We start from the raw sequence: 16,591 nt of genomic DNA, 5'->3' as shown, positions 1-16,591 counted from the left end.
GTGTAGGCTGTAGCTGCAGCTCCAATTTGACACCTAACTTGGGAACTTCCATATGCTGCAGATGCAGCTATAAGAAGAAAAAAAAAAGGGGGGGGGCAATTTTTGGAAAATATATGTTTTTTCAATCCTTCCCTCTCTGCCATTGAGAATTTTTAAGCCATTCCATTTAGCCTTAATCTTTGTTCAGTTTCTGCAGTTTTTTACTTGAACTGAACCATTTCCTTCTGGAGTCTATTCTTCTGTTAATCTATCTTCTGAAAAGGAGATCTAAAATGAGTTTAAAGGTACAATGATTTTCTTAGGGTTAACGCCTGTGTGAGAAAAAAAAAAAAGGAAAAGGAGCCCAAAGAGGTTGGGACAGTGGAGACCATGGTGCAGGTGTGACAGGGCATGAAGGAGAGAAAAGGGAAAGCAGACTAGACTGTCCACCGCCTAAGGACAGGTCGGCAAAGCCATCGGGGAACCCTCACGTGAGCCTGTGTCTCCCTGGAGCTGCCTGGCCTTAGCATCATCCTGGCAGTGTTTGGTCAGAGCTTGGGGCAGCCTGTGGGAAGCATGGTCCTGGCGCCCAGCCAGCCGCTGCAGCCCTGCAGTTGGAGGACGGCAAAGCACATTCTCATGGCCACCAGAACTCGAGCTGTGGCTTCTTAATCCCTCAAATCCAAATCCCTCTTACCTCAGAATTGGGACCGTCATCCCTTACTTCTCTGACAAAACTTTCGGACCATTCCTCCTCTGCTTTCTTTTTAAGAACAAAATCAAACAATAAACTTATCAAAGCAGGAAGACAAACAAACAAAAATCAGCCTTCAGGCTCATGCCATTCAGCTGGTCCGTCTTCTGAGCCCTCCTCACTCACTGAATTTTGTTATTGGGCAGTGGGCTTCCTCACTCTAACCCTTCTCAGTACATAGGGAAATTCAATAGCTGGGCCTCTCAGTGTCCCATCCTCTTCATCATCCAGGGCCTTCTCCCGTACCCATTCTTTTACACACCCTGCAAAGATCTGCCCAAATAGCACTTTCTCATGGAAGCGTTCTCAGAATCCCAACTAGACTGGACCTTTCTGTCCTATACTTCATAGCATCTACATTAGTCACTCAGACCTCAAGGATGGTTTTGAAAAGTTTATGTTTATCCATGCTATTTGACTATTCTCTTCTATTTTTAGTTCTATGAGGGCCTGTTAAAGTTTCCGCTCTTTTCTTTATTCTTGACACCTACAAGATATCTGGCACAATATATATTTTTTGTATAACTAAATGACTAATTGACTAAATAAATGAGTAGATTTTAATTGAGTTGAAGTGAACAAAACATGTGAATGGATGTTGCTGCCAAGACTTATGTTTGTGTTTGAAATATATATTGTTATTGATGTACTTTAAAACTTATGAAGAGGGAGTTCCCATCGTGGCTCAGTGGTTAACGAATCTGACTAGGAACCATGAGGTTGCGGGTTCGATCCCTGGCCTTGCTCAGTGGGTTAAGGATTCGGCGTTGCCGTGAGGTGTGGTGTAGGTTGCAAACGTGGCTCGGATCCCACGTTGCTGTGGCTCTGGTGTAGGCTGGTGGCTACAGCTCCGATTTGACCCCTAGCCTGGGAACCTCCATATGCCACGGGAGCGGCCCAAGAAATGGCAAAAAAAAAAAAAAAAAAAAACTTATGAAGAATTTAAAAATTCTTCATTACTTTATAGCCTATTACAAGTTTTATCATTTAAAAATCATGCTACATGTTATCATCTAAATTACTTTGGTTTGTTTTTTTTTTTTTTAACTACAAACATTTTGACCACAATGTTCTTTACAATTTATCTAAGCCTTCCTTAAAGTTCATTATTGTCCAGGGACTTATACATAATAGAATTTATTATATATGGCATTAGTTGAAATGAATTAATTCAGCTTCTCTAAATTCTGGTATTTTGTTCTGCCTAACAAAACTAACCATTTGCCCAGTTTCCCTTCATTCATTTTCATTGAGAGACATAGTTAAATTGACTTTCACTTAATATTTTGGGACTTTTTATTTTTAATTTATTTTGTTTTTAGGGCTGCGCCTGCAGCATACGGCAGTCTCCAGGCTAGGGGTCAAATCAGAGCCACAGCCGCTGGCCTATGCCACAGCAATGCCCAGATCCTTAACCCACTGAGTGAGGCCAGGGATCGAACCCGAATCCTCAATGGACATTGTATCAGATTCTTAATCTGTTGAGCTACAACAGGAACTCCCGGGATTTATTTTAATCATAAGAACTTTATAAAGAATGTATCCATTTCTGATTTTTTTTAAATTTTGCTTGGTTTTTATTTTTATGACAATATACTTTGATTTCTTTTCGTGTTTATCTTTTCAGGACTTAATTATAGTTAAGTCTGAAAACTTAAGTGTGGATTTTCTATGACTGCCTCAGTAGATTTCTTTAAACATTAGTGGAATGGAGCACTATTTAAAGGAAAGTACACTATTTTGATCGGTTTTCCACATTTAACTTACATTTTCTATTTGAAGTTAGCTTTTTTAACAGTTTAATTTTACATTATGTCAAAATCCTTAACTTTTATTTTCATATTAGAAATTTTACTTTTGAAATAATAGTGTTCTGATATTTATTATTCTTGAGTTTTCCCCCAGGTTTAATGCTAAAATTATTGTTTCATCCTACTGTCTTAATTTAATCTATTTTCTCCTTTAATTTAGTCCAGCACATTTCAACATTTTTGGTCTCATGACCTCTTTACAGTCTTAACAAGTATTGATGATCCCAAAGAGCTTTTATTTGTGTAGGTTGTTCCATCCATATTCATAATGTTAGAAATTAAGGCTGAGGAATATTTAATTCAATCATTTAAGGTAATAATAAACTCTACATGTTAACACAGTTCAGTAAAATGAGTTATATTTTCCAAAACAGAAAAAAAGTAGTAAGAAGAGTAGCACCGTTTTACATATTCGCTAATCTTTCAATAGAAAACACTTATTTCAAGAAACCAGCCTAGCGGTTATCAGGCATGAGGGAGTGGGGGAGGACTGGCAAAGCTGATCGAGGAGTACAAATTTCCAGTTGTAAGATGAATAATTTTCTGGGGATCTAATGTACAGCCTAGAGATCACAGTTAATAATACTGTGTTATATACTTGAAAGTTGCTAAGAGAGTAGATCTTAAATATTCCTACCACAAAAAAGAAATGATGTGACATGATGCAAGTGTTAGCTAATGTTATGGTAATAATCATTTTGCAGTATATAGGTGTTTCAAATCAACATATTGTGCACCTTAAATTTACCCAGTATATGTCCACTGTACCTCAATAAAGCTGGAGTTTAAAATTTTTATTTTTTTTTTATTTTTATTTTTTTGTCTTTTTGCCATTTCTGGGGCCGCTCCAGCGGCATACAGAGGTTCCCAGGCTAGGGGTCCAATCGGAGCTGTAGCTGCAGGCCTACGCCAGAGCCATAGCAACTTGACCTACACCACAGCTCACGGCAACGCCGGAGCTTTAACCCACTGAGCAAGGCCAGGGATGGAACCCGCAACCTCATGGTTCCTAGTCAGATTCGTTAACCACTGCACCACAACAGGAACTGCTGGAGTTTTAAATTTTTAAGTGACTAATAAATAAAAAGAAATAAAAAGAAAATGATTTTTTCAAGTCATGTTGAAAGGTCAAGAAAAATATAAGCATTGTTAGCAATGTGATCTTGAGTCACTCTTGTGATTCTTCACGGCTTATCTCACCAGAGAAATTAAATTTTTAGTTAGGCATATCAAAAATGTGGGAGCACTTTTATTCTAACATAATCCATATGCCATGATAATCTTAAAACCGGCCTGCCCTCACTTGAATCTTACCTCATATAAAAACACTGTCAGAAAATTAAAAAGTCATAAGCAATAATTACCAAACCTTCAGATGGTCCTACCTTTCTTAAATTATTAGCCCTATTCTTAAGCAACTCCCCTAGTGAGTTTATTACTATAATCTGCTTCCTTTTCTCTTATATGTAACTAACATGCCTGTTTTTCATTGAGGCATGGCGATGAATGGACTTTAGATTTAAGACTTTCAGATTATTTGAATTTATGAAAGATTTTTTCATAAATAATCACAAAACAGAATTAGAGGTTACATTAAACACACATTTGTTGAAGTGCAGAATACCATTATAAATAATTTATAAGTACTGAATTGATACTTTTTAATGGCTGCACCCATGGCATATGGAAGTTCCCTGGCCAGGGACTGAATCTGAGCTGCCCCTGTGACATACACTGCAGCTGCAGCAATGCCAGGTCTTTTAACCCATTGAGCTGAGCTAGGAACTGAACCCATGACTCCGCAGTGACATAAGCCGCCACAGTCAGATTCTTAACACACTGTGCCACAGCAGGAACTCTTGATGCATTTTTTTTTCTTTTTTTTTTTTTGTCTTTTTAGGGCTGCACACATGGCATATGGAGGTTCCCAGGCTAGGGGTCTAATTGGAGCTGTAGCCGCCGGCCTACACCACAGCCACATCGGGATCCACAGCCACATCGGGATCCGAGCCACATCTGCAACCTACACCACGGTCCAGCTCACGGCAATGCTGGATCTTTAACCCACTGAGCAAGGCTAGGGATCGAACCTGCAACCTCATGGTTCCTAGTTGGATTCGTTAACCACTGAGCCATGAACTCCGTTTTTTAAAGTAAGTAAAAATAAGAAAAGTTTAAAAATGATTTTTATTAACATAGATATACTTTCAAGGAAACTTTTTCAATAATTTATTAATAAAGCATTTAACTTACCAATAAATTGAAATAATCTAAAGCTAATTAAGGTTATGAAATACAAAATATCTTTGTATGTAATTACTTTCTATAACTACATTATTTCTTGATAATTTTATTTATAAAATTATTTTATAGTCCCTATATATTAACATAAAAAGATGTCCATAATATATTGTTGAGGAAACAAACAAAAAAAAAAGGCGGCAGGTTATAATATTCTGTGCATTCAGAATTTTTAGAAATTTACCTATATTACATTAACATTTACCTATATATGAGGAAATTGGGAAAATATATGTCAAACTGCTGACGTTATTTATAGTCCTAATAAGCGGTTAAAGAAAGGATTGTGAGCTTTGAGGGTCAGGTGGGTTAAGGGTCCTGCATTGTCCCTGCAGTGGCTCAGGTAGCTGCTGTGGCATGAGTTCAGTCCCTGGCCTAGGAACTTCTATGGCTACAGACATGGCTAAAAAGGAGAGAAAAGAAAAAAGAAAGGATTGTGTTTTACACACTTTTATATTGTTCTGGATTTGCCACTAATGAATACTATTTTATGTACCTTTAAAATACATTAGATTGTCAGAAACAAAGTTTCTACTTTCACTTTGGCAACATATTTGTATTGGTATATACCTGTCTGTAAATTGGATTATACACGCATTTATATATATTAAATATATTAATAAATATTCTTATTTTGGTAAGAAGATGGTTTTCATTTTTAACAAATTAGAATCAGAATTTTAAAACTTTCACTCCCTGGATTTCACAGCTGCATAGATGCAGCAGCTATAAGCAGTGAATCAAGAATGATCACTAGAGACAGCCTGCATATTTCTCTTAATATAAAATCGTATTATGAAACAATACTTTGTAGTTCTCTGAAACTTGAAAAAAAATATAGTTGCAATATTTTAAGTTTTATAAGGTTTTTTAGTCAACTGCATTTTCCAGCGTTCTTAGTTGGATTAACGTAAATTAAGATTTTGTTCCATTGTTTTTAGTTCTATGTGCTTGTTATCTAATATGTTGGCATAGGGATAAAGAAGAAGGAGACTTTATGTCTACTGGCAACTTGTTCTGAGCCTAATTGTTACAAATATACATAAAATATATTTATGACTTTCACCAAACATCCAAATATATTTATTACGTATTACCAGTTTTTTTAAATAACTCATATCTTTACTATTCTATAGAAAAGACTTTTTCTCAACCTTTTTATTTGCCTTGAAAAAGTTGTTGTGTAAAAAGAAAAGTGAAATGACTGGCAGATCATGTTCACCAGGACAGAGCAGCATCTCACAGAAATTTAACCTGTACCACATAACCTGCATCCATTCATTTGTGAGAAGAGAGAGTCCGAGTGTCTGATGCAAGAAATCTCGCAGGCAACAAGAACTCAGCACAATTAGAAACACAGCAGAGAAAAAGCATGCAATCGGCTGTAACTAACCATCTTTTCAAAAAAGAATTTCTTTGAGTTCCAATCCGGACAGCTCTGTCTTGCAGACTGGGGGTGATTTTAAGGGGTGGGCTCATGGGAGTATTACTAACTAATCCTCTAGCTCACAATAGGAAATCGCAATGGACTAGCCTTCCATACTACATAGCTCTGACTCAGCCATAGTAAATTCACTTTTTGTGTTTCAGACTAATTAAAATAAGTTTGTGGTAGCAATTTTACTGAATTCTAGCTAACCTAAAGCAAAAGGAAATCGTAATATGCCATTTTCCTAACCTACTGAGCGGGAACCAAGGCCAATTCTAGATTTGTCAGAGTGCTCAGTACATTGATCATGCTTCATAAAGTCAAGTAATAAGCATCTTTTAAATTCTTTCACAAAAGGAATATGGTTCACATATACCAGATTTCACTGAAAACAAGCAAAGCACTTTTCTTTCTTGCTTCATGTTTATTTTTTAATTTTTTTCTTTTTTGCCTATGCACCTGTGGCACATGGAAGTTCCCAAGCTAGAGGTTGAATTGGAGCTACAGCTGCCAGCCTATGCCACAGCCATGGCAATGTGGGATGGGCCTCATATGCGACCTACACCACAGCTCACAGCAACGCCAGATCCCTGACCCACTGAGAGAGACCAGAGATCGAAACCGCAGCCTCATGGATACTAGTCAGATTTGTTTCCACTGCACCACGATGGGAACACCCATTATTTTTTAATTTTTAAAATTTTATTATTATTTTTTTCTATGGCCACACCTTCAGCATATTGAAGTTCCCAGGCTAGGGGTCAAGTCAGAGCTGCATCTGAGGCCTATGCCACAGCCATGGCAACACCAGATCTGCAACCTATGCTGTAGCTTGTGGTAATGCCAGATCCCTAACCCACTGAGTGAGGGCAGGGATCAAACCCACATCCTCATGGATACTAGTCTAGTTGGGTTCCTAACCCACTAAGCTACAATGGGAACTCAACTCATACTTAAGTCAGAAAAAAAAAAAAAAGAAAGTACTTACTAAATATCTATGATATACAGAACACTCAGCTAACTGTTGAATTTAGACTAAGGATAGGAAGTATTTATTCTTTTCCATTGTGCCTTTCAAATATCTTTATCATGAGTACTATTGTCAGTTAAAACACAGCCTAGGTTGTTTTTTTTTTCAAAACATTATTTCTCCTGCAAATGGTCTCATATAAAAAAAATATATATACACGCTTCTGAAGAAAACTTGTGAAATCCTACCTTTCTCTTGGGGAAAAATGCCAATTTATTATTTTTTCATGAGGAAGATATACTCCTCTATTCTGGAAATATTCATTCATACCATTTTCTAGTTGGTAAAACTATGATTTTAAATATTAACCATGACAAAGTCAGAAATAAATTTACTAAGTGGTACCCGGCTGCCTATTTCCTTATCAAAGTGTGTCAGCAAGAGTTCCATCAAGAAAATAGGTAGAAAGGCAGACGCTGCAAAATATTTCAATTGGGAAATAAGTAATTCTTAGAAAAATGGTTTAGAGGCTACTGCAAAATCTCTTATCTACAGAGGTCCACACACCTTCCTGTTGCTAGCAGAGGAAGGAAAACGTGACACCAACTTCTCTTTCATCTTGCAGATCTGATACAAACGCATCTCCTAGTGGACGCTAACTCAGAACTGGATATCAGGGATTCTGGGATATAGTTCTTTATATATATATATATACATATATGTAATATGAATTTATTACATTTATAGTTGTACTGGGATATAGTTCTTAAGTATCTTTCCAACTCCATAAAGGGAGAATTTAGCAGGAGGGAAATGATGCTAAATTGCTAACAGACGATGTGTAGGTAGGCAGTAGGATTGAGGCAAATTCTGTCCCAGCCTGTGTTGTCCAAAGAGATTTAAGCTGTGATTTAACAGCTCATTTTATAATTACTGAGGTGAATGATAGTTATAATGTAATCCACTCTCAGTTATCCCTTTAGGAAATTTTGCTTTTTGATCCTCCCATTCTTATTTCCTTGACCACTTGGATTGGAAATTTAAATCTCCTAAGTACTTCCTAAACACTAATTTCAATGAGCTGTCAGATTAAAAAACTGATAAAATAAATTACTACATATCTACATCTACATTACTGTATATCTCTTGGGGACATATTAGGTGCAAGGTATGTGCTGGAAGTCATTCTGTGAGATGCAAAGATGGTCCCTGCCGTTCCAATGTTCAGACTGTTGGGAGGCAAGATGAACATACATCATCAGTATAACTCAAGACAGACTGTGTGTAACTAACAAGGGGCAGAGGAAGAATTATAGCAGAATAGATTCCTCTGAAGTGATGATGAGGAATTGAAGAAAGCCATGGGGTGGAAATGCTTTTTGAGGTGTAAGGATTATGACAGATGGAGTCTGAGCGAGGGGCACGACAAGACACGAGGCCAGAGTGAACAAAATGAAGAGGCTGAAGAACTCACTAGAGTTAAGCTAGCAACAGATCACAAGCCCAGATGCCCACAGGAGCTGGCAGTAATGGAAATGAAGCAGCCAGTGTACAGACTGTGGCCAGAAAAAGAATGTACAAGCCACCTAAGTAGGTGTCCCTGGTAAAAATATTGGCCCGGTGTTACCAGCTTCCAAGTGTTCAACCAAAAGTGAGAATTCATATTCTAAGGTAAAACTCCAATATTAAATGTTACCTAATTAAAACAAAAAGTAAAAACCCTAGAGCCTTGTGTAAGTCAAATAAAACACACCTAGAGCCCATATATGACCCAATGGCCATCCATTTGCAACCTCTAGTCAGATGCCCTCTATGACCCATGCAAGGAATTCTGGTTGCAGTCACGAATTTCACTCTCGCTGGATAACATATGTTCATCCTTTAAAATCATGCATATTAAGCATTACCTCAGAAATCCTCTTTGATTCTCTTCATAAATCACTGTAGAGCTCTTATGACTTTCATTTCCAAGGGGCCTAAGTAAATCAGAGAAATGACAGAAAAAGGAAAACAGAAAGAAGATAATCAGAAATGCAGATACTACAGACATTTACCAATGTAACTGATACTTATCAATCAGGATTAAAGACTTGATGATTTTATTTATTTTCACTAACCAGGGAGAGGATGATAAAAATTGTCTTTAGTAGAGGAAATGTTGACTTTTCTGGAATAATAATTATTAAATAGTAGAGGCATACCTTGCTAACAAATCCAATGCATGCAGTTATTTAAAATCCAGTCTACTGTAATGTATAAAATATCCTGTCACACTTGTAGATATTCTTTCTCAAAATTGCTTATCAATTAATTTCTCCAAAACTGCATGATCGTACCATCGAACATAACAGGAAAAAGGATAATAGCAACAGGGCCCATGCCAAAAAAATAGCCTTTGTTCTTGTGTTTCTCTATAAGCAGTTTTGAACTGGGTTGAATGCTGTACCAGTGAAAACTGGATCCATTTTTTGCAAAGAATTTAACAAAAGAAGCAAATAAACATAAGCCATTACAGAGATGGGATTAAGATAGCGAACAGAAGGACTGGAGCTCAACTTCTCTCCTGAAAACAACAAAATTCACAACTAAAGACTGAGCAATCTTCACTCAAATGGACTGGAAACCTTAAAAAAGATATCCTACTCCAGAAGACAAAGAGGAGGACACACCAAGAGGTAGGAGGGGTGATTTCGTGATATAAACAACCCCATACCTCCCGGGTGAGAAGCCCCACAGACTGAAAACTAACTGGTTCACAGAGACTCACCTGCAGGAGTGAGAGTTCTGAGCCCCACATCAAACTCTCATGTGTGGGGATCTGGCACGGGGAGAAAGAGCCCCTGGAGCATCTGGCATTGAAGACCAGGGGGGCTTGTGCGCAGGAGCTCCACAGGACTGGGGGAAACGGAGACCCCATTCTTAAAAGGCACACACAGACTTTCACATGCACTGGGTCCCAGGGCAAAGCGAGGTCTCCATAGGAATCTGGGTCAAACCTGACTGCAGTTCTTAGAGGACATCCTGGGAAAACAGGGGTGAACGTGGCTTGTTGTGAGGGAAGGACACTGAAGGCAATGCTCTGGGGAATATTCAGCAGCATGCCTTTCTCTGGAGGGGGCCATTTTGGGAAAATCTGCCCCACCCTTCAGTCAGCTGCTGAGAAGCCCCAGGGAAGACAACAATCCAGATGGGATCACAGCCCCGCCCCTCAGTAAACAGGCTGCCTAAAGACCCCTCAGGCACACAGCTGCCTCTAATCCCATCCAGAGACTAAGCCCCACCCACCAGAGGGATTAGAATCAGCTCCACCTACCAGTGGGCAGGCATCAGCCCCTCCCATCAGGAAGCCTACAGCAAGCCCCCATACCAACTTCAGCCACAAGGAGGGCAGACACCAGAAGTAAAAGAGGCTTCAACCCTAGTATCTGTAAAAAGGTCACCACATCAAAAACCTATAAAAATGAAAAGACAGAGAACTATAACTCAGATGAGGAAGAAAGGGAAGACCCCAGAAAATCAGCATAAGCCATTACATAAAGTTTCTATTATCAATCAAACAGGCCAATGTTAATACCGAATTATCTATGTTAGTACTTCTGATCACTTAAGTATCTATGTTAGTACTTCTGATCACTTAAGTCTTCCGTGTGTGATCTGCCACCAGGGGAAATCACATTTATCTGAGTTTCAAGGTAGGATAGTCCTCCTTGGGAGAATCGCTTTTAATAGTGTCATTATGCACTCAGAAAACATTTCAAACTAGAAACTTGGATAGATATTTGAACTGAGCTTTTCCCAATAGCTGTGCTGTTTCAATAACATGGTAGAGTACCTAATGCAACATAATGAAAAAGATGGACAATAAAATCAACAATTTCAGAACAAGAAAAAAACCACCTGACAATGTTCTCTTTGCTTACGAGGTACCGCTTCACAGAACAAGCACTATAGAGTGTAGGTAAGCATACATACTTTCAGCTTCAAGACAAAGAATAAAAATCTAAAAAGGTAAAAATGAAAATGTGTGCTATTCCGCTGCTATGTGGCTGAGAGTTATAAAGGCCCTATGAACAATATTGAGTTTGCGGTGGCACAATCACATCACGAAAGATTTAGCTTCACTCCGCAAACTCAATATAGGGCAATAACAGTCTATTACAAGCAGAGCAATACAACGTCAAAGGAATGTTTAAAAGAACCAGACAGAACCTTTAAATCAACACAATTGAGTTATCTTCCCCCAAAGGAAGCACCATGGGAGAGCTCATAGCAGGGTTTTTCAAGAGGTATTACTAATTTACCAGAAGTTATATTTAATACACTTTTAAAATGTGGTTTGTAAGCTTTCTCCGCTTTTTAGAACACAGAGCAATAAATTAAAAGAGAATCGGTCCCCAAAGAGCAAGAGACTGGGAGGAAAAAAGTGACAATAGTTTTATTCTTTGGGGTTTAATATTTCAAATAATTTTTCCACAGCTGAAAAGGACATATTGGATCTTTTCTTTTCCAATTTCAATAAGGGTCTTCAAATCTTAACCTAGAGGAATAATAGAAAATTTTTACTAAAACTACTATTCAAAAGTCTATTTAAAATAGTAACATTCTTCATAACGTTTTAGAAAAATAATAATTGTCTTTAGCATCTCCAATAAAGAAGCAAACAGTGGAGTTCCCGTTGTGGTGCAGTGCAAATGAACCCGACTAGTATCCATGAGGATGCAGATTTGATCCTTGCCCTGGCTCAGTGGGTCAAGGATCTGGCATTGCCAGGAGCTGTGGTCTGTCTCACAGACGCGGCTCGGATTCCATGTTGCTGTGGCTGTGGTATAGGCTGGCAGCTGTAGCTCTGATTTGACCCCTATCCTGGGAACTTCCACATGCTGCAAGTATGGCCCTAAAAAGCAAAAAAAAAAAGAAGAAGAAGAAGAAGAAGAAGTAAACAATTTTATTCTGCCTTCTTAGGACTGAAACATTTGAGAGATTGAGTTTCTTATCCAGGTCATGTCAAAAACGATAGTAGAATTTATTGTGGAGTAACACTATTCATTGGCAGTTCTTAGACATTTATTTTTGCATTTTACTATTTCCACATATGCTTTTATATAATTGTTTAGCTTAATAAACTATTGATATAAGTATTTTTCTATGTATAAAAAGACGTTACTTTTCTACATGCATATAAGCAACAAACCTATATAACAGGTTTTATTTTTATAAACTTTAGTCTAAATCCAGGCATTTGTATTTTTCATAAAGATAAAGTGAACAATTGAGTATTACAGAGACTTATCATCATCTATTAATGTCTGATATTTGCACACATAGTCATAAATGTCTATATGATAGCAATAGACCTGCTCCTCCAATTCTTTCAAAAGATTTTGTCTTTGGCTTAGCATTTTTGTTTTGGCTTAAGTTATTCTGATTTGTACCAGAGATATGTATGCAAAAAAAGCTTTAAATTCTAGATAATTTGTATCTATAATGGCCTTTCAGTACATGAATTTTTTTAGTGCTGAAAACACACCCACAGCAGGTGCATGAAACTGCCTATAACACATGGCATATGGGAAAGTACTAGGGTTTGTCCCTTTTGATATAGAACAGTTTTATTGGCATCATACTGTAAGATTTTGTAATAAATCAGAGAGTATATGGATTTATACTCATGTATCTGGTGTTAGAAAATATTTAATTTATGTTTATAATGCTTTTAATTTTATAACCAGCTTCCTAAATTTATTTTCAATTGACTTTTATGTCAAGACCATTTCATTTGAAATTGCCATTACTGCATAATCTTTTTCAGATAACTGAGTTGTGTGGCTCTTTTTCTTTTTGGAAGGATGTCCTTTTTCCAACTTTATCCAACTTCTTCATACTAATATTGCGAATTTAAAAATAAAATTCTGAACCATGTTTGCTATACTCTTGCTTGGGGAGTAGAAACTAATTTCATCAGTTATTGCAATACCTTGGTGAGTTTTCCTAGTTATTTTGAAACAATTGCTGTGAATGTGACAGATTTTTCATATTTTATATTGATGTGATTAGGGTATGTGTTTACAACATGTGTTGGCAGGTTTATAAAGGTTAGCTTGTTTATAACTCTCAGACCTGCTCCATTAAAATAACAACTAGGAATTCACATTTTCCCCTATCCATTCAACCAATTCTACCACTAAGATCCAACAACCAACAAGGAGCCTGATGCCATATGCAGTTCCAATGTCATAAAAACAGCCACCCTGATATTTGTGCACTGCGTGATGTCAGCACAGTTATTAAAAGAACAGATACTCTGGAATCAAACCTGACTTTGAAATTCTGCTCTTCTACTTCATATCTATATAATTATGCTTCAGTTTCTCTTCTATAAACAGAAAAAACAATAATATTTGCAGGTTACTATAAGGATTAAATCAGATTTTGTTTATAAAATGCCTAGCACTGTGGCATATTGTATGTCCTCATGAGATGTTAGCCTTATGAATATGAAAAAATATGTTCAGAAATGTTCTGACATCTTCCAATTACTGTCATGGGTATTATAAAGTTTACCCAACCATGGAACCTACTGGCTGTGATAAAACAAAATGGGAGTGTTGACTCTTGTGCAGAGATTATAGAACCAACACCTGTTGCCTAACAGTAGTGGGACTCATACCAAATATCAATGAATGAGTAACCACCTTAAACAGTTATCACAGTCATAAGGCAGTTGGTTCTACAGTCTAGACCTGTTTAAGAATTGAACCGAGTCACCTGCTGACTATAACAGCCATTCAGAGGAGTGATATAAAATTTAATGTTGGTGATTATCTCTTATGATACAACATCATGTGCATACTGCCTTCTAAGTCTTGATTAAAAGACATTTTAGAAATGATACTTGGAGTGTTTCAGTAACAAGAGTGAAGCACCATCAATTTTTACTAAACCAAGGCATGTAAAAAGACTGCAACTCAGTGGCATCTACAGTATTTTTAATTAAGCTAAAGAGGAGACTATAATTATTGTCAGAAAGAGGCAATTCATAGCAAAGTTGGCTTAACAAATTTTTTAAAAAATGGATCATATTCTTTCAACAGTGAAGCTTGAAACAAAAATTACAACAAATGTCTTAAGATTTTATTAATTTTCTTTCAACATTTGGTGTTCATTGACCAACTGTATGCACGAGGGAGTATGGCTTCTTCCCGATTTGAATGTCCCTGTTTATCCTTAACCACTTCCTATAAAATGATAGAAGCAGACTGTGCTTTCACTATTTCCTAGTTGACCACCAGAACTCTCTTAGAAAACACCCTTTCTTCCTAAAACAATGCTAGGCGTGGCATGGAAATAGTTGGAGTTAACACTATCTTATAGGTACATTCATTTAATACATATTAGCTACTTTCATTTGTGGTTACAGATACTTATTTGAGCTTACTCTGAGTCTATTATTTTCCTTAGAATTTCCTGTAGGCAGAATTTATGTTTTCTACTTTCTCCCCCTATTTCCTTGGTACTTGGTACAGTGCGCTTCAAAAGCCCTTAGATATGGCATATAGTATGTACTCAAGAACATAACAAAGGATAAGTTTGTTTAAGGTCTATTAAAAGATCGAGGTGTCTTTAATGGTCTGAGTGGTTCAAATTTGTACTTTTATTATTTTTTAAATTTAATAGGGATCAAAACCTTTACCTGAGGAATTGATACTACTTTGGCATATTTTCAGATATTGCACAGCAAATATGAATGAGTAAATCAATGAATTAATGCATGAGGACAGATGGGGGATTTCCAAGGTCTTTCTACAAATCACAGTCCATTAATGCAAACTAAGAATTTCTAGTCATTAAAATCAATGATCTCTGTGACTTTCTCAAATACAAAACAAAATGTAAGTATTACATTAATTTATCTCAATAGTTGTTGATGAGCAGGGGGAGGTTCCCATTTATCCCCAATCTAGAGACCATGTTGATCATAAAACAAGTCCAAGGATCTAAAACTTTAGTGAAAGTTGGCAATGGTTTCAAAGAAGCAACTCTAGGTCTACTATCCTTGGGTCTGAGAGATATCTGGGATCCTGGATCCTGAGGACTACTTCAGTCCAGAAATTAATCCCACCTAAACCTTCAAGATTAGACTAATCTCGTATAATTTGGGGGTGGAATGCCAAGATTTTCTTTTTCTTTTCTTTTCTTTTCTTTTTTTTTTTTTTTTTTTTTTGTCTTTTTAGGGCCATGCCTGCAGCACATGGAGGTTCCCAGGTTAGGGATTGAATCAAACCTGTAGCCCAAACTGGAGATGTAGCTGCTGGCCTAGGCCACAGCCACTGCCACGCTAGATCTCAGCAACGTTCGCGACCTACACCACAGCTCACGGCAATGCCGGATCCTTAACCCACTGAGCAAGGCCAAGGATGGAATCTGCGTCCTCATGGATACTAGTCAGGTTCGTTTCCACTGAGCCACGATGGGAACTCCCCAAGCTTTTTTCCATTAGGATTTTTCTAATGAGTACCCTACTGTTTCTACTGCTACCAGAGCCCACGTCGGCAGTCACACAGCTGCATATCATGGTATATGCCAGGTTATTCTACTCTCCTCTTACTCTTCCTAATAAAATTCTAGGCATCCTTAAAGAGCTGGCCAAAATATAATTTCTTTTCTCAATTCTTTCAAGAGTCATTTCCACACCTTATTACTCACACGTCCATTACCTCCCTCCTTAGTTCAGCCATTTGCTTATTTATTCAACAAATATTATTTGAGCATCTGTTATGCAACAAGCACTGTTCTTTGTACATGGTCTGAGCCAAACAGATAAAAAACCCCTGCCCTTGTAATGCCTACTTTCTAATGGAAGAATACTTATTCCTTCTATGTTCCCAAACTGTTTTTATTGAAGGGCCATGGTGTACATAACTTACCCTGAAATGGTTCAAAATTTATGTGTATGCATGTGCAAAAAGAAGATGAGAATGTGAGCTAACAATCAATCAAATGAGGTAAATGATAATAATAGGTGAATCTACAGCAAGTATTAGGATGCTATTTTAATTATAATTATTTTTGGAACTTTTCTGAGAGGTTAAAATTATTTCCAATGAAAAGATAAAAATGAAAAAACAGCTCTGCTGAAGCAGCATACACAAGAAGAAAAACACTGCTGTTTCCCATACTCTGGTATGTAATAGAGTATGCCTAAAGCCATTATGCAGAAAACCAGGAATTATTGTGTGCCCACATCTCAGGTGAACTTGATTCCAATTAATGTAGTAGGCAGTCTTGGTAGTTAACTCAACTGCCTTCAAATCAAAGGCAGTGTAGTACACAGGTCATGGGATTGGGTT

The 16,591-nt window shown here is 37.3% G+C and overlaps 1 protein-coding gene across 5 annotated transcripts in view; it reads right to left on the bottom strand.

Annotated features, from left to right (window-relative positions):
• LOC146401057 (uncharacterized) overlaps positions 1–16,591 on the bottom strand; it is a 499,586-nt gene that overhangs the window by 334,439 nt on the left and 148,556 nt on the right. For 2 of the 5 annotated variants that reach the window (XM_084973438.1, XM_084973443.1), the window contains exon 5: positions 9,152–9,220. The gene's annotated coding sequence lies outside the window, so the exon portion shown is untranslated. Of the gene's footprint in view, positions 1–6,697; positions 9,221–10,011; positions 10,266–10,557; positions 11,782–16,591 lie in introns of those variants that run through there. The other 3 variants (XM_084973440.1, XM_084973439.1, XM_084973441.1) reach the window with 3 other exon arrangements.

This window comes from Sus scrofa, chromosome 8 (genome assembly GCF_054392235.1).
Source record: "Sus scrofa isolate SSC_HxYL_T2T_F1_AM1 chromosome 8, Sscrofa_HxYL_maternal_Yorkshire_Landrace_v2.0, whole genome shotgun sequence".
Lineage (NCBI taxonomy): Eukaryota > Metazoa > Chordata > Mammalia > Artiodactyla > Suidae > Sus > Sus scrofa.
The sequence above is the reverse complement of the archived record's forward strand: the minus strand, read 5'-3'. Positions and strand labels throughout refer to the sequence as shown.